Source organism: Pezoporus occidentalis, unplaced genomic scaffold (genome assembly GCF_034315485.1).
Source record: "Pezoporus occidentalis ecotype Australia unplaced genomic scaffold, CSIRO_AGI_Poc_V1 ctg82, whole genome shotgun sequence".
NCBI lineage: Eukaryota > Metazoa > Chordata > Aves > Psittaciformes > Psittacidae > Pezoporus > Pezoporus occidentalis.
The window spans coordinates 1,616,615-1,644,530 of NW_026916181.1; positions in this window are offsets into that span (position 1 = coordinate 1,616,615).

Sequence of the window (27,916 nt, forward strand, 5' to 3'; positions counted from 1 at the left end):
CAAAGCTGGACTAGAAATGGGGGAATATTGTGCAAGTCTGGGAAGAAGAAAGAAATGGAATAGCTCTATTTTTATTACTAGCCACACGATAAGAAGTTCACAGTTCTGGCAAAAATAACCAGTTCATAAAAGTTAAAACTCGAGAGGCTTGGAGCCTGAGCCTTGACTGGTCCCTCTGAGACACTTGTGGGCTTTGACTCCTTAGTGACCTTGAAGTAGCTCATCCAGCCAACAGAGAAGTATGGGGCTGAACTTTACTAGGTTTCTCTTTGGCACCATTTCCAGTCTCTGAGTAGTCAAGATTTAATCACTGATAGCGAATGTCGATAGCTGAAGTGGCAGGTTAAGAACTTCCAGACTGAAAGCTCTTGTAAAATAATCCACAACAGATTGGCAAAATGACAAGCCTTTTTTAACGTAAAAGCTATCCACTCAGTTCAACTTTAAGTCTTCAGAAAGGAGCTGAAAATTTACCTCTAATAGGTGTTGGGTAGCACAAATGTTAGGTTGGTTGTCAATCTGGTCCAAAAAATCAGAATAAAAGAACAATTACATGTGCGTAATTCATTCTATACATTGAAAAGAAGAGAGGAAGATCTCCAGTTAAATCTCAGTTGCATTTCTTGGCTGGTAATAACTAGTTTTAACTAGTTTCTTAGAGCTGAAGATGTGAGATAACAATCTCAGGAAAAAAAAAAAAACTGTTTGAAAGATTTAAAGTCCACAGCTGTCAGTATGAATAATCAGAGACTTTTAACATTGCCCCCACAGTCTTCTCTCTAGGTGGGTTTTTTGGTTTTGACTTCCTAAATTTGCCGTGAGGTATTAAAACCACTGTCAGTGTTGCCTAAACATTATTCCCCTGACTTGACTTTTTAAGCCTAGCAACTACCTTGCTTCTACATTGTGTCCAAAACTGCTTTTGTTGTGTTTCTCTGCCAATTGTCTTTGCCAATGCTCCCAATGGAAAAGGATTTGGTCGGTTCTGCTACAGTCCCTCTCATACTAGGACTGGGCTTTGGCAGTGCATTTCCATTTCCATAGTTGTGTGAATAATAACTTGTTTCTTACCTGGTCATAGGATCATAGAATCATAGAATAGTTTGGGATGGAAGATTACTTTCAAAGCTCAACTGGTCTCCAGGGATGGTGCAACTACCACCTCTCTGGGCAACCTGTGCCAGTGTTTTACCACTCTCATTGTAAATTCTTTTTCCTTCACTTCTAGCCTGAATCTCCCCTTTTCTAGTTTAAAACCATTACCCCTGCTAAAAAGTCTCTTCCCATCATTCTTACAGGCCCCTTTTCAGTGCTGAAAGGCCACAATAAGGCCCCCCCAGAGTATTCTTCACTCCAGACTGAACAACCCTAACTCTTGGCCTTTCTTCACAGGAGAGGTGCTTCATCCTTCTGATCATTTTTTGTGGCCCTCCTCTGGACGATCTCCAACAGGACCACATTTTTCCTGTACTGAGGACTCTGGAGCTGGACGCAGTACTCCAGGTGGGGTCTCACCAAAGCAGAGCAGGGGGGCAGAATCACCTCCCTTGACCTGCTGCCACACTTCCTTGGATACAGCCCAAGATACAATTTGCGCTATGGGCTGCAAACACACATTGCCGGTTCATGTCCAATCTTTCATCCACCAGTACCTCCAAGTCCTTCACCTCTGTGATACTCTCAATACCTTCATTTCCCAGTCTGTACTGATACCAGTGGTTGCCCCAACCCAGGTGCAGGACCCTGCACTTGGCCTTGTTGAACCTCATGAGGTATCCTTTGTTTTGGGACTTTTTTCTGCAAAGAGTATTTAATTTTACAATCTACCATCCAACATGGCTTGACAGTGCAAATGAACAAACAAAAGATAATGAAGGGCAAACAGGAGTAAGCCACCAACAGATACTTATATGGTCTGGCCAGATAAACATTTGTATATCTTTCTGTCAGCTGAGGAGTATTGAGGCAAAAAATGAATCTACATCTTTTTTTCTTCATTTTGTGGCTTCCGATTCCTGCAGGCAAAACTGGCATTATAGCCCTCTTTGTCAGTGCATGTTCTTTACAGACCAGCTGTCTTCAACAAACCACGTTGCTCAACTTCCCCAGGCCAGTATGACAAGCTTTAACATGAGAATGCCCAAGCATCTCCCAGGCTCAAATCTCCGGCCATACACTTCACCATCTGGATGACCTTATAAAAAGTCTCAAATGAAAGCCCTTCTACTGATTACACCAGTCAATCAAGAGCAATATGCTGGGCACTGATGCCCAGCACTGTAATTTCAGGTTATTTATTGCTCTAGTGGACTGCAGGGTATCTCCGGCTACAGGCAATTTTATCCCAGGAAGCTGGCGTCCCTGGTGATTCAGTTGGTAAATGTGCATGAAAAAGCCATTTACAATCCCTTGTGAACATCGTTCCAGCATCAGCTGTCCGCATGTCTGGCACATGATACAGGGCAAACAAACTTGTGTCACTCAGGGAACTTCCTGCCTGTGTGTGTGAAACACATAATACTGCAGAGATCGAGATTAATCACTCCCCACCCAAAGTATACATGTATATTGGCAGTTCATGAGCAAGTCTCACATACATGTTTGTGAGAGGTGATAGAAATTCATAGCATCCATAAGCAAATATTCCTGGGGGGGGAGCTGAAAAAACAAACAATCAATCTACTATCACGGGATATCTGGAGAAAACAAATGTTTATTTCAAATATAGGTAGAATGTTTCTCTCAGCTGAGTATCCTAACTGTTAAGACTAACAGGGCCAAATTTGCTTATGGCTCATTACTCTTGAATTTTCTACTTACTTATGGTTTCTGGCTGATTAAGACTGAAAAGAAAGGGCAGAGAATAGTATTCTTTTCAGTGTGTTAGGATTTTAATTTCTTCAGACAGTAGAAAGAGTTAGATTTCTAATAATTTTACTGCTATGAAGAATAGGCACTGTTACTACTGGGACTTCATGGAAGCCCCGTTTCTATTAGGAGTGATGAAGTTAGTCTCAGAGCATGATCACTACACCTTGGATACAACTCTAGATATTTTCAGGGTTTCATCAGGGTTTAAGACAGTTGCTAGTGACAGTGCTTATCTCACATAACAAAAGGCATCTGAAAATGAGACATTTAATTCTGCTCCAGTCACCCCAAGATTCTTTCACAATCACACAAGAAACATTAACATGAAACAGAAGTGTCAGATCTGCTTCTGGAATTGCCTGTTTGTCACCATGTCTGTTAAGGAAGTTCAGATTTGTAACCCAATATTTTACATTCCTGAGGTTATCTGAGATGACTCCCATCTGAAATGCTCATCTGCTTTAGATACACGAGTTCTGGGCACGCCCAGAAGCAGAATCATAGAGGATTTTAAGGTCAAAACAGGAGGTGCCCAGCAGACCCAGATGTTTAAATAGGACAAGTAGAGATATTTGGATTACAGTTTGGACAAACATCATCATAACTCTTGGGTTTCAGTTTGTTTTTTGTAGGTTTGTTTTTTTTTCGTTTTGTTTTGTTTTTTATTTTTTGAGTTAGATGTGAAGAGCATTTCGAGGTTTGTAATCCAACTTTCAAAATCACTATATATAGCACCAGTCTAAAGATAAAGAAAAGGCTGTAAAAAATGCACCTGAACTGAATGCAGAGCATTCTCCATGACTGGATAGTTTTAAATCAACACGGGAATCAATCTGTGAGATTTGCTGTAGCTCAAGAAATAGTCTTGAAGCAGGAATTACTGCATAAAATTCCTTGGCATGTGTTATGGAACAGGTCAGAGCATATGATTATAATGGTTCCTCTTGGGCTCAAGCTCCAGACTAAGAAATAACGTTCATTGCCAACACCACTGAAGGGACAGGAATTATCCGAGTTTTTATTTATCATCATTACCAGAACCAGTGTCACTCAGAGCCACCTGAGGTTTGTGGTGAAGGAATACATTTATACCATTTTGATGGGCCTATTGGTTTGTTTTATGAGTAATACATCCATATTTATAATCACTTAAACTAATTTTTGCTCCACTCCCACACACACACTCACTGTCAAATTCAAGGTAAACTTTAGCACTTCCACCTCCCACTTTATATCTGGATTTGACTTAGTGATTTATTTTCATGAACAAGATACCAAAGACAAAGTCAGTTTTTCCAAAGAAATAAACCTCCGGAATCTTATGAAAGGGCGGTCATACAATACACAGAGTGGACATGACAGAGAATTAATCACACACTAATAAATCATGAGCGTAAAGGAGGGTAAATGAGTACTTTGCTCCTTAGCCTGTGTTTTGTCATGTAGTGATGTGTTCATTCTTGCTTAATTTGAGGCCCTTCCAAGACCACTTTGAGTTTAACTACCCTGTTATGAGGAAGGTCAACCTGGAGGAAGATAATGCTCCTTCCTGACAAAAAAAAACATGAATTTACAAGGCATATTCTTTTCTTTCATTTTCCTTTAATTTCTTTTCTTTCTCTTTTTCTCTCTAACTTTGCTTCCTTCCCTCTCTCTGCTACCTATCTCTCTTCCTTTTTAACATACTATCTATGGCACATTTCATTTAAATTCCTTGTTTCTGAAAAATGGCTTTTGCTCCCACACTCAGGCACTGAGTGCCTTTTTTTTTTTTGTCTATTTATTAATTTGCTTTGGTATGCTACAAACAATTCATAGAACCATAGAATAGTTAGGGTTGGAAAGGACCTTAAGATCATTTAGTTCCAACCCCCCTGCCATGGGCAGGGACACCTTACGCTAAATCACATCACCCAAGGCCTCATCCAACCTGGTCTTGATCACCGCCAGGATGGAGCATTCACAACCTCCCTGGGCAACCTATTCCAGTGCCTCACCACCCTAACAGGAAAGAATTTCCTCTTATAGCCAATCTAAACTTCCCCTGTTTAAGTTTTAACCCATTACCCCTTGTCCTATCACTACAGTCCCTAATGAAGAGTCCCTCCCCAGCATCCTTATAGGCCCCCTTCAGATACTGGAAGGCTGCTATGAGGTCTCCATGCAGCCTTCTTTTCTCCAGGCTAAACAGCCCCAACTTCCTCAGCCTGTCTTCATACAGGAGGTGCTCCAGTCCCCTGATCATCCTTGTGGCCCTTCTCTGGACTTGTTCCAACAGTTCCATGTCCTTTTTATGTTGAGGACACCAGAACTGCACACAATACTCCAGGTGAGGTCTCACAAGAGCAGAGTAGAGGGGCAGGATCACCTCCTTCGACCTGCTAATAATGCTCCTTTTGATGCAGCCCAGGATACAGTTGGCTTTCTGGGCTGCAAGTGCACACTGAAGCCAGATCATGTTCATTTTCTCATCGACCAGCACCCCCAAGTCCTCTGCAGGGCTGCTCTGAACCTCTTCTCTGCCCAACCTTCAGCTGTGCCTGGGATTGCTCCGACCCAGGTGTAGGACCTTGCACTTGGCATGGTTAAGCTTCATAAGGTTGGTATCAGTCCACCTCACAAGTGTGTCAAGGTCCCTCTGGATGGCATTCCTTCCCTCCAGCGTATCAACCGAACCACACAGCTTGGTGTCATCAGCAAACTTGCTGAGGGCACACTCATTCCCACTGTCCATGTCAGCGACAAATATGTTAAACAAGACCAGTCCCAACATCGATCCCTGAGGGACACCACTCGTTACTGGTCTCCAGCTGGACATTGAGCCACTGACCACAACTCTTTGCGTGCGGCCATCCAGCCAGTTCTTTATCCACCAAGTGGTCCATCCATCAAATTGATGTCTCTCCAATTTAGAGACAAGGATGTCGTGTGGGACAGTGTTGAATGCTTTGCACAAGTCCAGGCAGATGACATCAACTGCTCTACCCCTGTCCATCAGTTCTGTAACCCCATCATAGAAGACCACCTAATTGGTCAGGCAGGATTTCCCTTTAGTGAAGCCATGCTGGCTGTCACCAAGCACCTTGTTGATTTTCATGTGCCTTAGCATGCCTTCCAGGAGAATATGCTCCAAGATTTTTCCAGGCACAGAGGTGAGACTGACTGGTCTGTAATTCCCCGGGTCATCCATTTTCCCCTTCTTAAAAATGGGGGTTATATTCCCCTTTTTCCAGTCATCGGGAACTTCACCTGACTGCCATGATTTCTCAAATATGATAGCCAGCGACTTCGCAACTTCATTCGCCAGCTCCTTCAGGACCCATGGATAGATCTCATAAGGACCCATGGACTTGTGCATGTTCAGATTTTTAAGATAGTCTCGAACCAGATCCTCTCCTACAGTGGGCCTAAGGTCTTCATTCTCACAGTCCCTGCATCTGCCTTCCACGACTTGGGTGGTTTGGTCAGAGCCTTTGACAGTGAAGACCGAGGCAAAGAAGTCATTCAGAACCTCAGCCTTCTCCAAATCCTGTGTAGCCAGTTCTCCCGAGAGCTTTCTGAGGGGGACTACGTTCTCCCTAGTCTGTTTTTTATTTGCTATGTACTTGTAGAATCCCTTCCTGTTATCCTTAATACCTCTAGCCAAGATTAATTCTAACTGGGCCTTAGCTTTCCTAACCTGGTCCCTAGCTTCCCGGACAACATCCCTGTACTCTTCCCATGCCACCTGTCCTTGCTTCCACTTATTATAAGCCTCTTCTTTCATTTGAATTTTCCTCAGGAGCTCCTTATCCATCCAAGCAGGTCTCGTGGCCCTCCTGCTGCACTTCCTTCTGGTTGGGAAACACTCCAGTCATAGGAGCCATCCCACCATGTTTCTGCAATGCCTATTATATCATACCCCCGCAGACGTGCACACATCTCTAATTCCTCTTGTTTGTTCCCCATGCTACGGGCATTTGTATAGAGGCATCTGAGCCAAGCTCCAACTGAAGCCAGCTCATTGGCTGGAGCGGCTGGGATATCTCTACATTGTTCCGAGCATTTATTATAGGTTCTGGCAACGCACTGGGTGCGTTCGGATGGAATGATGCCCACCTCTCCCAACACATCTAGTTTAAAGCCTCCTTGACCAGTCTGGCAAGCCTCCTACCAAAACTGCTCTTTCCCTTCTTTATCAGACCAGCTCCACCAGCCCCCACTAGACCTGGCCTACAAACTTGGGTCCCGAGTTCAAGGCACCCAAACCCCTGACTATGACACCACCCTTTTAACCAGGTATTAACCTGGCCAATCCTCCTAGCTTTTTTTAGGTCCTCCCCTGTATCCTGGAGAATTGACAAAAAGACTGTCTGAGCTCCACAGCCCCTAACCACCTCCCCCAGGGCTCTGTAGTCCTTCTTTATGTTCCCCAGGCTACTCCTATCTATATCCCTAGCACCCACATGTATCACCAGGAGTGGGTACTTACTAGAGCAGGCAGCCTCTCTGCCACATCCCTGATCCGTGCCCCCGGTAGGCAACACACCTCCCTTGAGACGGGGTCTGGCTGGCAGACGAGTGCTTCTGTCCCTTTCAGTGTAGAGTCCCCTACTATTACGACCCGCCGCTTTTTCCTAGCAGCACCAGTAGATCTTCTTTACCAGGGCATCAGCCGGCTGTTTCTCGCTCGAGTGCGTTTCCTCATTAGCCCCCTGCAGGACAGCAAAGCGGTTCTGAGTGGGGACAGGGGATTTAGGGGGAAGCCCCTTGCTTTTGGTTGTCCTTTTCCTTTTTTGTTGTTTTTTGTTTTTTTTTTTTTTTTTGTCACTAGTTCCCATCTTCCCAGGTTAACAGCCTCCTTCTTTCCTTCATGAGCTGGAGGTGAAGCTGGAGGCCCCTGCACAGTTTGGGCCAGGAGCAAGCACTCCTGCTTCCTCTCAGCTTCCCTGACATCTCGCAGTCTATTAACAGCATCCCGCAGCTCAGCCCCTGCTGCAGGAGGACCTCCACCAGGGAGCACCGAGGGCAGCCCTGCCCATTGTGCACCCTCCCCTCACCAGACCAGCGCAAGCACTCTCGACACCCCGAGCTCTGCACTGCAGCCTCCCCTCTCATCGGCTCTGTCTGGGTGCCTATGCTGGCCACCGCCGGGGCAGCCAGAGCAGAGCTGCGGGACCGGGCCCTGCTCATACGACGAGTGCTCACCATCCCGCTTGAACTGCTGCACAAACTGCCTCGACCCGCTCTGTTGGGCCGCTATACTCACTCGCGCTCCCTGGGGCAGGTTTTTTACCAGCGAGGGCTGGTGCCGCTGCTTCAGGCTCCGCCCCGTGTGAGTCAGCTGCTCTCTCTCGTCAGCTGAGCTGCCGGCTCCTGGGCAGGTCCTGTCGAGGACTTTCATTATTTGATCTCAAATCTTTCTGTTGTAGCGATCTTGGTTTTACCCCTTCATTAAATCCTAAAGACAGACTAGTTATGATCCAAGTTTTCAAACATTACATTTATTGCTTTGCATTCAAGGACTTTTAAGGACTTTGTCCTACCCATCTCGCTCTAGTACTAATTTAGTGGTCAATGAAACAAGTATATTAATAGAATAAATTAATCTGAATATGTGATTGAAAACACACTCTGTTTTAGCAATTTTTTCATCCCTTTGAGGAGAATAGATGAAGAGGAAAAACTAAGCAGGGGAAAACAAACTGTGGGTAATAAAATTATATAATATCAAGTATGTCATATCAGTACATCTAGAAATCATGATTTTGCTTGACACTAGTAAGTGAAGTATCTCTGAGAAGTAACATGCCAGGCCTATTTGTACACCTGCAAGGACATTGTGAGACATCATGTTGTAGATTCACATAAGCAATTGTTTTCGTGGTGTAAAGTCATCAACCGCCTTAGGGTACATTTTACTTGTATCAAAAAGTTAATTTGAAAATCTCACCTGTTTTTTTTGTTGATTTTTTTTTTTCTTTTTTTTTTTTTTTAGAAGCTGATCACTATCTCCTGTTATAAACAACTGGTGTAAATTTCTGTCCTGTGGAAAGCTGAGGGTAAGGAATTTTTGCCTCCAGGTAGATTCCAGTGCTATAGACAGTCATCATGTGTGCAGGTAGTTCAGCCAGTTGAAAAGTATCTCCTGATGATTGTTTTTCTCACTTGAATATGGGACATATGACTCTATGAAAGTTACACACCCAGCATCTCCAAATTCTGAATTTTCATTGGGGAACATTGTGTTCACATTTCTTGTTTTGGTTTGTTGTTTTTTTTCTCTTTTGAAACCCCAAACTTTAAATTGGTCTAAAAATCAGAGAAAACTAAGATGTAAGTGGAATTAATTGTTATCTTGATGATTTCTTAAATTTACTACAAGAATACGTATCTGATATGTGACATGATGACATAAGCCTAACTCTTTGATCAGTATCCAGTAACATGAAAATACCATTAATACTGTAATACCCCTTTTTCATTCCTCTTTTATGGCATTTCTTTGCTTTGACACTTTTTCTCTGATACTTAATGGCCTGCTAGATAACATTTTTAAAGTGTATGAACCAGCTGAAATAAAAAAGAGTTCTTCATGTTTTGAAAGAGTTATGTGTATTGAAAGAAAAACAAACAAACAAACAAGGATCACAAAATGGAAAAAATGAAGTTTTTCTGAAGGCAAATCTGTCAGCCCTGCCTAGTGTGAAAAATATTAAATGTATGATCATTTGATGTAAAATAAAAAACAAAGCAAAACCAAGAAACTGCAAAACTCAGTGTAACAATAAGCAGTGCTCTCTGATAATGGGAACCATATTCTTTCACAGAATGTGATGTGCAGTCAGAATTTACACTGTGGTTACTTCTCTGGCAGCAAAAGTTAAAAAAAAAAAAATATAAATCTCTAAACCTCCCTGAACAAAGTTTTCCCTACAACCAAAGAGAAAACAACTTCCAGATACTGAAAAATCATATTCCTTGGCATGAACCACATTCACCAAAGAGAGCTGGCCCATTTGACACCAGTAGTAAAGGCACCTTAGCTTTCCCCTTGGGCAAGTCATATTTTCATGGAAAGTTGTTTTTTGGAAAGCAAAGGGGAGATAGGACATCTATGTAACAATCATTCCTTTTGACTGATCAGGATCTTCTTCCTTTGAGCACTCAGGCAGGCAGGAGATGGGGCAACATGAACTCTGTCCTTCAGGTGGCTTTGTGTCCAAAGAAGAGCAATGAAGCTAGTGAAGGGTCTGGAGTGCAAGTCTTATGAGGAGCAGCTGAGGGAACTGGGGTTGTTTAGTCTGAAGAAAAGAGGCTGAAGGGAAACCGTATGGTTTTCTATAGCTGCCTGAAAGGAGATTGTAGTGAGGTGGAGGGCTGTCTCTTCTCCAAAGTAACAAGGGATACAACAGGAAACGGCCTCAAGCTCCTCCAGGGGAGGTTTAGATTGGATATCAGGAAAAATTTCTTCACCAACAAGGTTGTCAAACACTGGAACAAGCTGACCAGAGAAGTGGTGGAGTCACCACCCCTGGTTGGTATTTAAAAGACACACAGATGTGGCCCTTAGAGACACAGTTTAGTAATGGATTTGGCAGTGCCAGGTTAACAATTGGACTTGATAGTCTTAAGGGTCTTTCCCAATCTAAATGATTCTATAATGCTATGATTCTGTGATTCCCATATCTCATTTGTGATCAGTGTAGATCCTACCTGGGGAACATTAGGATAATGCGCAACAGAGTGCTGATGTCCATGTTCTTGAGGTGGCAGGTTCCATTACTGGATTGTTCAAAGTCAAATAAACTGCAAACTGTTAGCGAAACCAACACTAATCAATTTCTTAGTTGATTCCTTATTAGAAAACAATAGTTGCTCATTTTCACTTTTCACAGTTTTGCAAAAGCACCAAAAATAAACAAAAGAATTAACTTTTTCAAAATAAGCATGAGAAAGAGGAAAAACAATCCCCCTCTCAATATACGAAAAAAATCTTCAGGGAAATCCAGTTTTGTCAAAGCAGGCTAGTGTCTGAAAGAAAAGCAAAGATGGTCAGTATCTAAATATCTGTAAAGATTAAACCTTTTCTGAAAGTACTTAGTAAATCTGGAGGGTATTTACTCTTTCTCTCATATGTATACAGCTGATAAAGGCTTTTCCAAGACTTTGCATAAGATGTTATTTATTAGATGGGTTGAATCTCAAATCTTATATTTGAAAGGGGAAAATGAGGTAGGGTGGGATGACATGTCTTGTTTAATAGTACAATTTGAGCCTCAGCAGCCTCAGAAATATGATTTAAAGCAAACCCACACTGAACCACATCAGGAATTTGGCTCTAGATTTTACAGTCTGCTTTATTATTGCTATTATTTTAATATACCTGTCCTTGACATACCAATATAACATAGCTTTCCACTGAAAATTAAGTTGGAGATGGTGGTAGGATGGTGTTTCTCAAGGAAATGCAGTCAGAAAGTGCCTTTTGCTGTGAAAGGAATGCTCTGAATACTGGACAGGAAAAAACAGAGGCAGCTTAAGACAGAAAAATAAGGTGACAAAGGGGATACTAAATGATTTTGGCAATTAAAGTAGTTGCATAGTCAAAGGTCAGCATTCTGCTGATTTGTGATCACTGGGAAGTCAAAACATATTTGTCTGCAGCCCATTGGTAGGCAAGAATATTAGGAGAGAATTTCTGTCCATTGCTCAAGATGTGCTTCCAGTCCAAGCAGAGAGGTAACTGACATGTGAGAACACCTACAGTTGCGCAGTCCTGGAAAGATGATGGCCCTTGTCATGCCTAGGGATTTAGTTGGGTACTTCAGTTCTATCCATCAGAAGTGAGTTTGCTATGTTAAATCCTTCTTTCTCTCTGCCATTTAAGCTCATAGATGCAAATCTCTCAGATAAAATAAGTGGCAGTGCGGGTCTTTGATCAGCCTTTTTCACTTCTGTTAAAGTCAACTTCCTATTTCCAATAGGTCTTCCACCCCTTCTTGTCTAAAACAGGTTTCCTTATTCTCCTGAAAAGCAAGGATGTGAGAAATTATCTTCATTTCCTTTCTTGGCAATTTTTTCTTTTTTCAGCAGTCTTTCTACAATACCCTGATATGAGTATACGTCAGATGGTACTATATGACAAATACAACCTAGCATAAAAAAAAATCACGGCTTTTGGTCACTATGGCAAAGAACATATTTCTCAGAGTCTTTTTCAGCTGACAACACTTTCAGATCATCTTGATTTGCTGTAACTGTGGTGATAAGAAGGAGGAAGGGAATTGCTCCTGCAGGATCCAGACATGTGTTTCACATATATTTACAGGAGGGCAGAGAGGGATATCAGTTCTCATTACCCATGTGATGGAATAAATATTGAGAAGGGAGTCCTGACTAGAATTCTTCACTAAACTGTCATAAGGGAAGTGAGAAACAGTTTGCAGCTTCTGCGTGGTGGCAGTGTAGCAACTGTGAGACAAAGCATCAAAGATAATCTTTTAAGGCCATTTACTAATACTTTCCCTGTGTTGTACAGCATCTGTGTATTTATTTGCACAGAATACAGCTCTGGTGTGAGTATCTAAGGTGATACTGTGAGTGTGGCTCTCAATTAGCAAACTAAACAGCAGGTAAATACCCTCAGAACTCCAGCATATTTTGCTTCCACATACAAAAAGAAGACATAAAATGACACTGAAAATCTCTCAGCCTCTCCCCTAATGCCTTCAGAACCTCTCTTCTGAACCAGATATTTTCACTTCAAAATGATAAAACTAGAGTCTCAAGGACTAACTGTATCAGCAACAGGCTGGTTAATAGAGATTCCTTAGCAGGACCTGCACTGGAAGAAACATTAATAAGCTTATCTTTTCCTCTGACACTGAAGCAGCCCTTGCTGGCTTGTTGCATTGTGAGACAAACACCAGATGACATAGTTTTGTTTATTTCCTAGGGCAGACATTTTCAAAAGTATCTAGCCCAAAACAGCCAAAGCTCCAGGTATAAGCTATCCTATCTATAAAACTGCTGTCAGACCTTTCAATAACAGTTTTCCTTGATTTGTCTGTTGTTGGCATATGTAAATAAAGAAATCATAAAAGGGCCTTAATCTTAGAAAATTAGTATCTCAGATTTGCTGACAGTAAAGTCCCATTAGGCAAAAGTATTTTGGGTCACCTTAGCAAATAGGAAGCTCCCAGGACTGTGAGTCACTTCTGAATATTTGTAGCTGGGTATTTAAATACCATGATGTTTAGGTTTACCATGCTACACCCTGTCTGAAGAACTGGAAACTCTGTGTATACTCCAGGAAATACCATTATTGTGCTTGGCAGAGGTCCAGGTTCTATTATTGTCATCTGTTAACTGGGTTGTTTAGGGGCCCAGCAAAGAGTAATACCATATTGTAAAAGACCTTCCATGTACATATAAGATAGGATGCCACTGGAGGCCACTAAAGATGCAGGACTGGTAAACGAACACTCATTATTCTTATTTTTGTAAATATCTCAAGGTCCAGGCATATGTCCTACCTGAAGGAATGTGTTTGTGTAGTAGTGAAGTTTAATTTGCAAATAATATGAATGCTCTGAAAGCATTTTTCCAGCATGCTTGATTTTGTTGCCTCAAAAGGGTTGTCAGAAAACCTTCCATAGCCAAGCAGTAGGATTTATCACTTGTGGTGCCTCTCCTTCTCCATTGACTTGCCTTTAGAAATGATCTGCATGACCAGTCAGCTTTTAGATGTCTAAAATTACGTGTACCAGTTTTCCTTCTTAGTTGAAAACCCACAGATTCAGGTTTGTTCTATTCAGAAATCCTAGGGTTAAATTTTACAGCCAGCCCAACAAGACATTTTGGATGACTTGGCTTTGTATTTATAAATGTATATCACAGGTGAAAGATCTTGTTGAATTTCTTCTGAGAGAATGGCAATGGAGGACTTAAAAATAGGTTAAATAGTCAGTTTCCAAAAACACATGAAGACATCTGTTTTTTGTTAGGTTCTCCTTCACCCATCCAGAAGAAGACACAGGTGACCAATGATTTTCAGCTGGGAAGTCATTCCATGCTTTCTTCCATGCCTGGTAACTTCTACGTCATGATTGCAGCATGGTACTTCCTTTACCACATCCCGTCGTCTTCACTCCTGAGGACCATAAATCCCTACTGTCTGCTGGTCTGTTTGAATCACCATGGCAAAGGGATGTAACGCTGAAGGGTCATTAACCAGAAAGTTCAGGGAAGACATGCTCTTTATGGATCTTCAAGTGTTAAGCAGACATTTTGTCTTCCTTTTCCTTTCCCATTCCTTTCCCTTTCCCTTTCCCTTTCCCTTTCCCTTTCCCTTTCCCTTTCCCTTTCTCTTTCCTGTTCCCTTTCCCTTCCCTTTCCTTTCCCTTCTCCTTCCCTTTCATTTCCTCCTAATCACAAATATTAGAAGAGACAAAGAAAGCCATCTCCACTAAGCTGCAAAAAAAATTATCTCCTCTCTCCACCTTGGTTTTCTTCCCATGCCAAAGCCACCATATGGAATCCAGTAAAAGAATAAATGAGATTCATCTCACCTGCAGGCAACATCTCATGATGTTGGACCAAGCTTCTTTTACAGTCAACTCAAAAAATAAGTAACTACATGGGAGGCTCTGAAGCATGCATTTGAAATTTCTCCTATGATCCACATCAGGATTCATGTGATGCATTTTAGGGTGAAGATATCAAATGTCTTACCATTAGATACATGAAATGGGCCACAAAAATTCAACCCACTCTTTTAGAGGGAATTCAGAGGAAAATTGGGGTATATTAGACTACAGCTTTCTGATTCCCACATGCAAAACAGGAAGGATATATCTGAAAACCCTGTCTTCAGCCTTCACAGCAACAACAAAAAAAAAAGAATTGTGTATACAGCAACTCTAAACGGTATTACTACTGAAAAGAATAGTAATGACATCAGAACTATCAATTTGTATTGTTATAGTGTGTTGATATCCCAGGTGTTAAATAAAGCATCTTCTCACTGGAGAAAATACAAGCATAAGACAGAAATAGTACTTAGCTCAATTAAATGGCAATCTATGCTGGCACAAGATACTTGGAAAGAAAAAGACTTGTGTTAGGATGAGGAATATGTGAAACTAAATTGTTAAGATGATGAGATAGTGGTCCATGCACGGAAGCAGTTCAGTAAGTGTCTTCTTTTTATTAAGTTTTTTTGTAGTCATACCAGAAAACCAGACTTTTAAGGATGATTTTAAAGGAAGAGTTTGGAAAGAACAGCCACACTATCCTGACTAGTAGCCAGAAGAAACATTTCTGCCTAAGCTATATTTCAAGAGCAAACTAAGCTTTCATCTAAATTCTTTCTTCCACAAGAAAAGTGTCTGCTTACTGTGGAATATTTTGACATTTCATTGAAAAATTCAATAAACAAAACATGAAATGCTTACAGCTGAGAAGTTCTATTCTGTACCACCACCAGAGTCCCCTGTAGGACCTACTAGGTATATACTTCCTGGTCTCATCTTCATTTGCAGGCCAGGCTCCCAAGGCAGATTACATGTCCCTGATGCAGATGGCCATTAACTCCTATGGAACTAAAGACTAATCCTGCTCATTTATAACTACTGAGAGTTCATCCAGTGCTGGACAACAATGTAACTAATCTCTGTACTGACTCCTTTATCCTTCCCTTCCTTTTTTCTTCCCTTCCCTTCCTTTTCTCTTCCCTTCCTTTTCTCTTCCCTTCCTTTTCCCTTCCTTTTCTCTTCCCTTCCTTTTCTCTTCCCTTCCTTTTCTCTTCCCTTCCTTTTCTCTTCCCTTCCTTTTCTCTTCCCTTCCTTTTCTCTTCCCTTCCTTTTCTCTTCCTTTTCTCTTCCCTTCCTTTTCTCTTCCCTCCCTTTTCCCTTCCCTTCCCTTCCCTTCCCTTCCCTTCCCTTCCCTTCCCTTCCCTTCCCTTCCCTTCCCTTCCCTTCCCTTCCCTTCCCTTCCCTTCCCTTCCCTTCCCTTCCCTTCCCTTTCCCTTCCCTTCCCTTCCCTCTCCCTCTCCCTCTCCCTCTCCCTCTCCCTCTCCCTCTCCCTCTCCCTCTCCCTCTCCCTCTCCCTCTCCCTCTCCTCTCCTCTCCTTCCCTTTCCCTTTCTTTTTTCCTGTCCTCTTTCCTTTGTATGATAAAGACTGTGATGAAATGGAGCTGCAGACACGTCTTCATGTGCACGTGCACATGTAAGCAGTGGAAGAGCTGGCAGCATGCATGCCTGTATTCATGTGGAGGGCAAGGAGGGACAGGTTTTTGTTGCCATTGCTAAAAGAAGCCTAAAATAAATGCAGTGAACTCTGCACTCCAGCATACAGCTGTGTAAACTCAAACTGCAGGCCTGCTCTCATGTGGCCAGTTACTTATGGAAAATGAGAGAGGCATAGCTCAACACTGAGGGACTTGCCCATCAAACTGTTTCACAATGTTGGTCGAGCAGGACTCTGAATGAAGGAGGAAAGAAAAAATACCCTGAATCCAAGGTCTAATGAATTGAAGCCCTGCAACGCTCATGGGCTTGGAATGATTACATTAATTTTTTTATTTTTTTTTTGCTACATAATCATCAATAAATCAAGCATAGCCCATTAAACAATAGATGCCTCCAAGGCCTCTCTTCAAATGTGCTTTTGATAAGAGTCAGAGGATTTTTTTCTGGGCTTGTAACATTTTTCTTTCCTCTGTTTGTTTTTTCTAAGGATCAAATAATGCTGTTAAAAGAGCAGTTAATATATAGATCTATTTTTCCATATTCCCGTCATGGAGTTTGACTTTGGGAGATTTATGGAATATCTTTTCCCAGTTCAACAATAGTATGTTTTGTTGTACTAGAGAGGTATTTTAACATGAATGGAGACTCTTAATAACTTCACTGCTGTCTCGTTTCCAAAACAGGCCCCAGCCAAGGCAGAGAACAGTGCAAATATGTGTATCTATATATATAAAGAAAGAGAGAGTTATTGATGCATATAACACACTCAACTGGGTATCACACATTTATTTTTATATGATGAACTCCAAAAGGTTGGTATGTTCTGGCCAGAAGCCACTGTTCACCTTTTTCATGAGGCATAACACATAGTTACATTGAAAGTAGGAAGAGCTAAGTGGCCTGGGCCAGATATTTGGATGGGGTAAATGCAGAGGAGTTGTGTTAACTTCGGTGGAGCTTTGCCAAACTACGAGAGACCTGACCTGTTACATTCAAATATGCTTCAGATGCTATGTCTCTCTACTGAAGGTGCAGCTTCAGCCAAAAAAAGACTCACACAGGCTTGTCCATCCCCTAAAACCAGACCTAGCTTACCATCAGATTAAAAATGCAACCTTATTTTGTGAGTTGCATGATCTGCTTGGTATCATCATCTTCCCTGTGATTCAGCCCTCATTACCCATTTATAGTGTGTTCACCAATCTGTCTCACACTGATTTAATGGAGTTCACATATCTGACTTTTTGCAGCTTCAACTTCAGCATTGTGCTCAGTGTCTGTGCTGTTCTGCAGCAGTGAGTTATTTATTCCTGCTCAGTTACAAGGAACATCTCCTAGTTTCCACTTAGGATTTCAGGCAAAGCTTCAGGATCCTGCCATTTCACAAAGTCTTGGACTCAGGTCCTAGGGGACTTCCAGCAGGACTGAACCTTCTTGAGAAAGTTTTGTCTGGCATAAGAGGTAGCTGATTACAGCAAATCAATATAAACTATCCCTTTCCACATGCCCCTTCTTAGAGTGTGGGGATGGTTGTGCTTTCCCTAGCCAGAGGTAGGATGAAATGCAGTCTGCACTGTTACAAAAAACAAAGCAGTGGTACATGCCCTAGATAATGGGAAATCTCATTATCCTATGCAGCAGAGCAGGGCACCATGGTAAGACACTAGTTTAGATCACAGTAGCTGTAAATCTGTCTTACAAAGAATAATTAGAGCTGTTGTTTTCTCTTTTCCCCAAGAGACTAATTAACTTGGATAAAGTGTTACGTTAAGGCAGCATCTTTCCCTCTAGGTCCAGATTTAGCTTATTCAGTGTTGGCTTAAAGAGCTGTACACCATGTTCAACACAGCGTGCCAATAAGCCCTTAGTCTAGGAATCAGTCCTCAGTCTTCTTTACATGTGGTTCTCCCATCACAGAGCTGTCACACAAGACAAAAAAAGTCAGCTTTCCTATTTTAACATGCTTTGTTTTGGATGATAGTCATGAATGTTACTTGTCAAGGGCAGGCCCTAGCTTTTTCAGCCAAAAGAAGCAGCTGTGGTACTATTTGACTGGAACACAATCTGCTTCTGGAGAGATCTCCCAGGTGGTTCAAGAGAAAATGAGTGTCATGAGATCACATCTTGTCCTTTTCTTGGGTTTTATTTGTTTTCCTCTCCAATTCTGCCTCCCACAGGGCTTTGCTTGCTCTTTGAACATCAGTGGATGATGTTGTTCCCTCTTTTACTGTGAACAGGCCATCTTTCACCATGAGGTCAAAGCTGTACTGTGCTACAGATACTGAAACTGTAGATATGTTTGTGACTTTATCTAAAATAAATGTTCCTTTTTTATAGTACTTACTGTTAGGAATGAGTAGTATATATCTGAAATGCCCCTCTTCTGAAAGATCAACGGAAATTCAAGGTATCTCAAGAAGTGGAGTGAAAATGTAAGAAAGATGTCCCTGATGAAAAATCTTCCACTATCTGCAACCAAGAGAAGCATGTTCCTCCTGCTGTTACTTCTTAAGATACCATCTTGGGCTTCTAAATGGGTATGTTATTGAAAAGAAAGGTTTATTGAATTTGATTATTATGCGATTAATCGGGAATTAATAATTAATAGGGAATTAATAATTAATAGGGAAAATTCTACTTCTGCAGATGAGACTGGCAATGCCACTGACATCAGTGAGGTCAAGATTTCACCACAGAATGTTTTCTCCTGCCAAAGGGACAAGTCATACCATGCAGCATAGAAAGCATGGACTGAGGTCACCCTTAAGGTATTCTCATGCCTCTAAACCATAATGTTCTTTCACAAACACTTTAATTTGTTCTTGGTGGAAAAACATGGAAGGAGCAGTAAGTGGGGTGAGACTGGAGAAAGACCATCACCCTTCAGTAGAAACCTAGCTGCTTCTGGTGATCCTGGAGGAGGGATCAGCCAGGCAAGACAGAGCACAGGTTGCTCATGCATAAACTGTGATGGCTGGGGTGTAGCAGTAACTCTCAGTGTAATTGAAAAGAGTATTTATTCACTAACTTCACGTGCCTTTTGTAACCCCTGCTACTAATAAACAAAAAACCATGCTGGCTTTGAGGCACAGCTATTATACTTGCAGAAAATAAGATGGTAAGTAGTTTTCAAACCAGAAGTAAGACACCACTGTTAGTTCACATACAACTCAATGGGTTTTAGGAATACGAAAGATTATTTTGAGCCGATACCCAAACTCCTGATGTATTATTATTCTTATGACTGAGCCTGTAGGATTTTTTTCCTAGACTGTGAAAATCTGTAACTCCAAAGTATTGCTTCATTTTTCCAGGAAAAGAGGAGGGGAAAGGAAGAGATATGAAGTGAAGGCAAAACAAGGCCAGGCAAGGCAAGGGGAAAAATAGAAAAGAAGAAAAAGAAATAAAGCTTTCACTGGAATCAAATCAAGTGCAGATTGGGTTCAGGTTTAGTTCAAAAGTGGATGGCTAGGTCTTGTTTTTCCTGAGTCACTCTTCTCATCCACATCCAAACTCCTCTGTATTTGTCAGTGGGGAGCCTGAGGAAGAAATGGTTCTGTTTGTGTTGAACCAGAGTACCAGCTTCACTGTCTGCCAGAAATACCGACCTTTCTCAGTCTGATGCAAAATGTCCCGAATCTGTCTATTTTCCACAAAAGCTCTGCTGGCATTTCTGCTTTTAACTTTCTCCATGAAAAGTCAGCTTAGGCAGGTTCACAAGAGTTTCTTGCTTAACACTTGCTGTCCTGTGCTCTTACCTGACCTCACAACTGAATCCTCACAAACTGAAATAATTGCCTCAGCTGATGTTTTGATGTTTGCTTGAACTTAGCAGTAGGTGCTATCCTGGTAGCAAGTAAAATAAAAAAAATAAAAAATAATAAAAAAAAAAAGTTTAACATCTGCATATCTTAACATGGAAACTTGTCCCCTCACAAGAGAGGTATGGATCTTCCATAGAGTGCCGGGCTGAAAGTGATGCAAGGCTGAGTGACCTGCTGGTTTCCTCTGGGAGTCTTCTGTATATTTATGTGTCATGTAGTCCATCAGCTGGAAATAACTTTATGGAACATCTCACTTCGTTATTTTCAGTTGAACTGCAGCTTTGTGTCCTGATGATGTAGTGTCAGGTGAAAGGAGAAAAAAGAGAAAACATCTTGCTTAACATGGCTTCTGTAGTTATTTCAGAATAAATGAGCTCTCTGTGGAGTGCATCACTTGTAATTACACCCCAAAATACACTTTTGGGTGCCATTTAGAATCTGTATTAAATCCACTTGCAGTATAACAGTTTATGAAGTCTTGGTTTTCCATTAATCTTCAGGCACCTTTCTCAAGGGGCTGGAAGGAGAAGGTGATTGGATAGCGAAGGAGAAAGAGAATGATTCAAAGAAGAAAGAAAGAGCTGGTGAATGCATGACTTAGGAGAAGGATAAATAGTCAAAACAATCTTAATTTCTAAATGCCAAACCAAAAGGAAAATCAATCTAGGCTAATGGGTACAGCAGTAAGTTGGAATTTCAGTCGTGTGAGTCCTATTTTTTTGCTTTCCTGCTGCTTCATTTTGTGACCTTGGGTAACTCCTTTGATTTCCAGCTTTTGCTTTTCCACTGTGTTTACACTGCCTTTGCAGAGCTCAGATTGTGCCTTGCAAGTGCCAAGGAGATTTCCACCATTTCCATCATTTTCTACCAGTTGCTTCCCCGCAGGATTTATGTTTTCCTCCAGAGCGGAATATACTCATCACATCACAGGTTTTTTGGAAATGCTGCTTTGTTGCAATTTCTACTGCCAGTGACCCAGACTCATCCCACCTAATTGCCTTTCGAGGTCCATAGAAAAGGAAATTGTGGTTGACATTGGATAACCACACTTATTCAAACACTGAAGCTGAATTCCTGGGTTTAAGAGATAATCACTTTTACCTTTGCTGGAAAGTTTCAAATAGGGAAAACATTTACACCAGGCTCTTTAGAAATCCATTACCTGGCCTCTTGTTACATTGAAACACTACTAGAGGTTCTAGAATATCATTCCAGCTTCCTGTGCCCTTATACCTTGTCGATAGCCTCCATTTAGGCATCTTGACAAAAAGATATCCCTAATAAATGATGCTAGGTCAATTTCTACAGTTTACAGGAAATCAGCTAAATGTCATGAAGTCAATAGCATGGATGAGAGCTGGATACTTTAGAATCTGGTTTTATTTTGAATGGAGACACAAGTATGCATGAGGCGAAGTATGAGCATAGCTTTTTTGAATATTTCCTAGCCACACCTAAAATTAAGAGCTAAATAACAACCACAAAATGGTTAGTTAGACTGCCCCCTTCTTTCTAACACTTACTGATTTTTTTCAGTGGTTACATTCCAAAAGATGCTGCTGCCCAGGACATGGTTGGTTTCTGGGTTGATAGTGCACACTGCTGGATCATGGTGAGATTCTTGTCAATAATACCCTGGAGTCTTGCTCCTCAGTGTTGCTCTCAATCCATCCTCTCACCAGGCTGTATTTGTGCTTGGTATTGCATAGTTGCAGGACCTTGCACTTGGCCTTGCCACACTTCATGAGATTCATACAAGGCCTGCCTCTCAAGTCTGTCCAGGCCCCCCTGGATGACATTTGTTTCCTCCAGCATGTCAATGCATCACACAGCATCAGCAAACTTGCTGAGGGTGTTTGATCCCACTGTCCAAGTCACTGACAGAGATGTTAAATAGTGCCAGGCCCAACACCAACCCCTGATGAACACTACTTGCCACTCATCCCCACTTGGACATCAAGCCATTAACCATAAGGCTTTGAGTGTGACCATCTTGTCAAATCTTTATCCCCCAATGGGTCCATCTGTCAAATCTCCAAGTTAGAGAAAAGGATGTCATGCTGGATATCATGAAATGCAGTATGGCTAAAATTTATTAATCATAGAATCATGGAATGGTTAGAATTGGAGAGGAACTTAAGATCATCTAATTCCAAAACCCCTGCCATGGGCAGGGATGCCTCACACTAGACAATGTCGCCCAAGGCTCTGTCCAGCTTGGCCTTGAACACTGCCAGGGATGGAGCATTCACAACTTCCTTGGGCAACCCATTCCAGTGCCTCACCACCCTCACAGTGAAGAACTTCCTCCTTATATCTAACCTGAACTTCCCCTCTTTAAGTTAAAACCCATTCCCCCTTGTCTTATAGCTACAGCCCCTGATGAAGAATCTGTCTCTGGCATTCATGTAGACCCCTCCAGGTACTGGAAGTCTGCTATGAGGTCTCCACGCAGCCTTCTCTTCTCCAGGATGAACAGCCCCAACTTTCTCAGCCTGTCTTCATACAGGAGGTGCTCCAGCCCCTTATCATTCCCATGTACCTCCTCTGGACTTGCTCCAAAATCTCAATGTCTTTCTTATGTTGAGGACACCAGAACTGTACACAGTACTCCAGATGAGGTCTCACAAGAGCAGAGTAGAGGGGCAGGATCACCTCCTTCGACCTGCTGGTCAAGCTCCTTTTGATGCAGTCGAGGACAGGGTTGGCTTTCTGGGCTGAGCGCACACTGAAGCTGGCTCATGTTCATTTTCTCACTGACCAGCATCCCCAAGTCCTTCGCAGGGCTGCTCTGAATCTCTTTTTTGCCCAACCTGTAGCTGTGCCTGGGGTTGCCCTGACCCAGGTGTAGGACCTTGTACTTGGCATGGTTAAACTTCATGAGGTGGGCATTGGCCACCTCTCAAGTGTGTCATGGTCCCTCTGGATGGCATTCCTTCCCTCCGGCATATCAACCAAGCCATGCTACTTAGGACTGGCAAATATGACAAAAGGACTGTGTGAAAATTGTGTAGTTTTGCAATGGAATCTGGCTACCTGCAGAATATCCTGTAAAGTGGTTTATGGACAATATTACTTATTTACAGGCAAATGAATTGACATCTAGGTGTCTATGTGTAACCTAAATGGAGATGCTGACTTCAGTTTATGATAACTTCCTAATTAGGTACTATTGAATGTACTGAAGAACTTAATTACACCTAAAGAAAGCTGATCAGCATCATTTGAATTAGCATCCCTGACCCTTGATGCTGCTGATCTGCAGATCATTTTCCTTTCTACCAGCGTCATGGTATTTATGGTTCCCAAGGTCTTTTCAAGCAATTCTGGATGCCTACGTTTAGACAATAAACAGCTCTGTGAGGTGAAGGAAGTGATTGCTCGGGGAGGTTAGACTCTCAGTTCACATGCAGCCATTTAGGTTTCATCATCTATTTTCAGTTTCCAGAGCCTGCAGGATGAATCCCCTATTTGAAGTTGGATGAGATGAGTCTTATTTGGGGATTCAGGAAATTGCGTATGTAATCCTTGCTGTTTCTTATATGACATTATACAACCCCCTAAATATTACTCATTTTCTTCCTTTGTGGACAGAAGGATTCTGAAGATTAAGGTTTCTGAAGGATTTGGAAGAAATAAGGGCAGTAAGGAGAAGAGTTTCAAGGAAATAATTTAAGTATTTCTTATGGAGAAACCTAAAATGCAGTTGGTTTTACACATGCATGTGTTATTTGAATATAAAGAGTTATTTTTAAAAATTTTTCACCTAACATTGTTCACAACTATCTATTTCACATACCTGAAATCTGTAGAAATATAATAAGTAACATATATTTTTAAAAAAGTAAGCATTTTTTTCCAGCAACAGGATGTCATATAGTTATAAATGAAATAAATTGACTATTTCTTGTAAAGCAGCTTCCTAGGTCTCTTTACAAAGGAAATATTCCAGATATTAAGGATTTCACCACTATTTTTGAACATACCCCTCCCCTCCTCAGAGTGGACAGGGATTGTTTGTTTCAAACAAAAAGAGATTGTAGAGTCCTTGTAGCATGACATAGTCATGCTTCACCATGCCTGTACACCACCTAGTACAACAAATTCTTAGCATCACTGAAACTTCTCAGAAACACCTGCACCACAGGTGTCAGTAAAAGACATCATAAACACATCAAAAATAGTCATGTTAAGTAGGTAAATCTAGTAATTTATCTTTTTTAAGAACATAAAGCTAGTTATGTATTTTAGATATCTATTCAGCATGACACTGAAAGACTCCTTTGACGACAGTGGCTAGGTCACCTCAGTGAAGGGAAGGCAGTGTGATTATCCTTGATGCCAATATCTGTGTTTAGATCATGACCCTCTCTTTCAGTCTCTTACTGCTTCATTCTTGCTTTATGATTCAGTAGTCATATTAGAGTTTCCCAAACTGCAAACCATCTTTATAAACCAACACCCAATTCGTAACTAAAGATTTTCAGAGCCTCCTGAGATAAATATGTGTCTAAACTTAGCAATTTGCAGCTTTAGCAATCTTTTCTTCCTCACTTCAAAGTTATCTAAGTTTTTAACTCAGACCATTTCCATCCACTTATTTGTCATGGCTGCAATTGAGACATTTTAAAGTGTCATCAACTGTGATGAGAGAAAAGATGCTACATCATAGTATTGATACAGAAGTAGGATTTGGTATGATACACAATGATAACTTGTCTGTAATTACGCCAGAGAATTTCTACATACCTAGATCCAACAGCATAAATATCCTGCATGAACAGAACTGCATGAGTCAAGTTACACCCCCAATTGAGTGAATTAATTATAATATTAGGGAGTAGATGACTAGTCAAAATCACATTTGGGTTTGATTTGCATTATGATGCATTATTTCCCCAAAGCTGATCTGAGTCCAATATTTGTAACTTAAATAACTTGTTTTCAGAATAATTTCTGTACTGTTTTAATGACATCTGAGCTGTTGTATCTCACTTTGCAACTTATGCGCTGGAAAAAAAGAAGAAATATATACTGTAGATGATATTATGGGGGGTGTAACCATATGGACCGCAATCATAATGGAGTCAAGTAAAAAAAGATGAATGATCAAATGTTTCCATGTACTGAGAAGCAGGATGAAACACGGAATCATATCACTATCAATGCAATCCTGAAACAAGGAGCCAGAGCAACCTCCCATTTCAGACTGGAAGTTTGTAGAGCAGCTGTAATCAGGAAACAACATTCTGCCATTTTCCCCAAACTGAGTAGTACAGATCTATTAGAATTACTTCAGAGGCTCTTTTTTTTTTTTTTTTACACATGGAGACTGTTGTCTGAAAAATGAATGAAAATCAGGTTTTCATGCTCATCACACAAAAAAACCTAACGATATTTATTTTTTATGACTCCTTATGGTTATAAACATATATATATACATATGGATGGCAAGTACTATGTTTAGACCCAGACACGTGGCCTCCTTGAGGCAGATACACAGGACTCCTTGAAGACAGAACCTTCTTGTTCAGCCTCTTGCCTTAAGAGCCAATGTGACAAATGTGATGAAAAAATATTTATCCTTATTGCTTTTCACATCTCTGGGTGTGTAGGAATCATAGTCCACTCTCTGGAAGAAAATAGGAGGGGAACTTCTTGTCTTTCTCCAGGGTAGAAGATATTGAGTAATTCATTACTTGTTTTGGAAGTTTGTTTTTTGGTTTTTTTTTGTTTATTTCTTTCAAGCAGTTATAATTAATACTACCTCTAGGATTCAGGTTCTTATTTTGAATGAATGATAAAGATATATTTTTCCCATAATGCTATTCAGATTCTAATCCAGAAGGTCATGTGGAAAACCTACAGTCAAAGAGGACAAGAAGAAAGATGATGGTAGGATTTACTGCAGCTGGATTTAGACAACTCCAAGATGGACGTCTCCAGCTCCCCTAGTCACCAAAGGTGCTTTTGCAGTCACTATTAATAGTGGGCTAGCCTACAGCCGGGTTCACATTTCCAGGACTTCCATTGTTTATTAGCAGCCAAACCACCATTAATTATGGAAGAAAGAGAGCAGAGGCTTGTGAATGATGGTCCCTAAGAAGCTTCCACAGTGACAGAGCTGATGTCAGTAAACATCAGCCTTGTGCTTTAGTGTAAGCAGGGTGGAGCTCAGCTAACATCCTTGTGTATGCATGTAGATATGCAAGTCATCTACTAATGAGACAACATCTGTACAGCTCTCCCCTCACTTTCTTTTGTTTCTATTCCAACTACTAGAACTGCAGCATGAGAGTTAATTGAAGAATGGTGATGATGGATTTAACTATCCCAAACACTACCAGGGCATTTCCCAAAGATGATGTCAACTGTGCTGTAATTATTTAAAAAGCAACTGTTCCATACAAATGGTCTAACGAGAGACTTAAGGGTCACAGATTATGACAGTCTATAGCATTTAAAGCACAGCAGAAAATACACTTAAAAAAAATGCATTTTGTATGAACTAATTTTAAGCCCAAGGGGCTAAAGTAATTTAGCTGATAATTCCCATAGTAGTTTTATTACAATATAGTTCCGACCTGAAGCTGCAAATTGCTATGAGGTCTGCAGAGGCTAAAGTCTACTTTTCAGTCAGAATAAGTGTTTTTATAAAATGGACTCTTGACCTAGGTTTTATTCTGGACAAAGTTTTCTGAACTCTCAATGGTGTTTCGAGCATATATCCAAATTAGCTGTAGACCTTTAGGTGTCAAAAGGTCTCTGAAGCTGAGAAAACTTCTACTTCAGCCACGCTTTGGCATCAGATGTCCAACCTAATGACAGCTAACAAAAAATTAGGAGTTTAAGCTACTTTTCCAGCTTCTCCCAATAGCAAAGAAAGAGAGAAAAACTTCCTGGGAGCATCTGTCCACATCTTGAGAAGGTCCTTTCGGAGAGATGGAATGAGTCACCAACCATCAGTACCTGAATTTCGATAGTTAATAGAGGAGTGTTCTGAAATACTTTTTCTAGAATTCATACCCAACTTTAAAAAGATGATAGCTAACTGAAGTTAATGTGAAACAGTTCTTTCAAACTGAATTTGATCTATCTTTGATCTAAACTCTTCCTTTTTTGAGACAAGCATTCCACTTCCTAAGTCTTGTTACTTGTAAACTTCAGCAAGTCAGTAAAAACTCCCAGTGACAATTTCTCAAAACACTTTACTGCTAAACCATATTATGTGCTGGTGAGCCTACTTCATGAATTCCTGATGGGTTTTAATACTGCAGAAAATGGGATAGGTTAGTTACAAGGTGATTTATAGCTAAGAGCACCCAGTGAAACACACAGCTGAAAGAAGTACCTTGAATGGATCATTGCCAGTGAGTGTTAGACAAACCAAAGTAATTAACCAACTTGAAAAATCTGCATTACAAAAAAAAATAAAAATATTGTTAATGAATTGCCAAAATAAAAATCTGTTATAATTGCCACAAACTTTTTTTTTTTTATTTGAAAGTTTTAGTGGCAAACTGGACAATTTTACATTTAGCTATTTTGTTAGAATGTTTTAAAAAGTAGAATTTGAATTGTGTGTTCCCCTCGTAGTTTTAGATTTGGCATAATTTTGGTCATTTTGCAGTCATCTTGAAACATCTATGAAAAGCCTGTTTTATGGATAGGAAAACTAAGTTAAGAAAAAAAAAATATATGCAGAACTCCAAGGAACATATAGGAAACAATTTGAGAATTATCATGGTGATAAATGAACAAGTTTTATCTGTCTTTCTCATTAACTGGATAAACAGGAAAGGGGCATATACACTAAAAAGAAGGCAAACAGAGGAAAAAGCTGGTTGATACATCAGAGAAAGCAGGATCAGTTTCGCAGTTGTGACATATATCAGGTTATGGAGTGGTCTCTGAAGGGAAAAGAGACAGAAAGAAAAGACAGAAAGACGTGGGGTGGGTGGAGTGGTCATGGGTTTGGTCCTTGATTT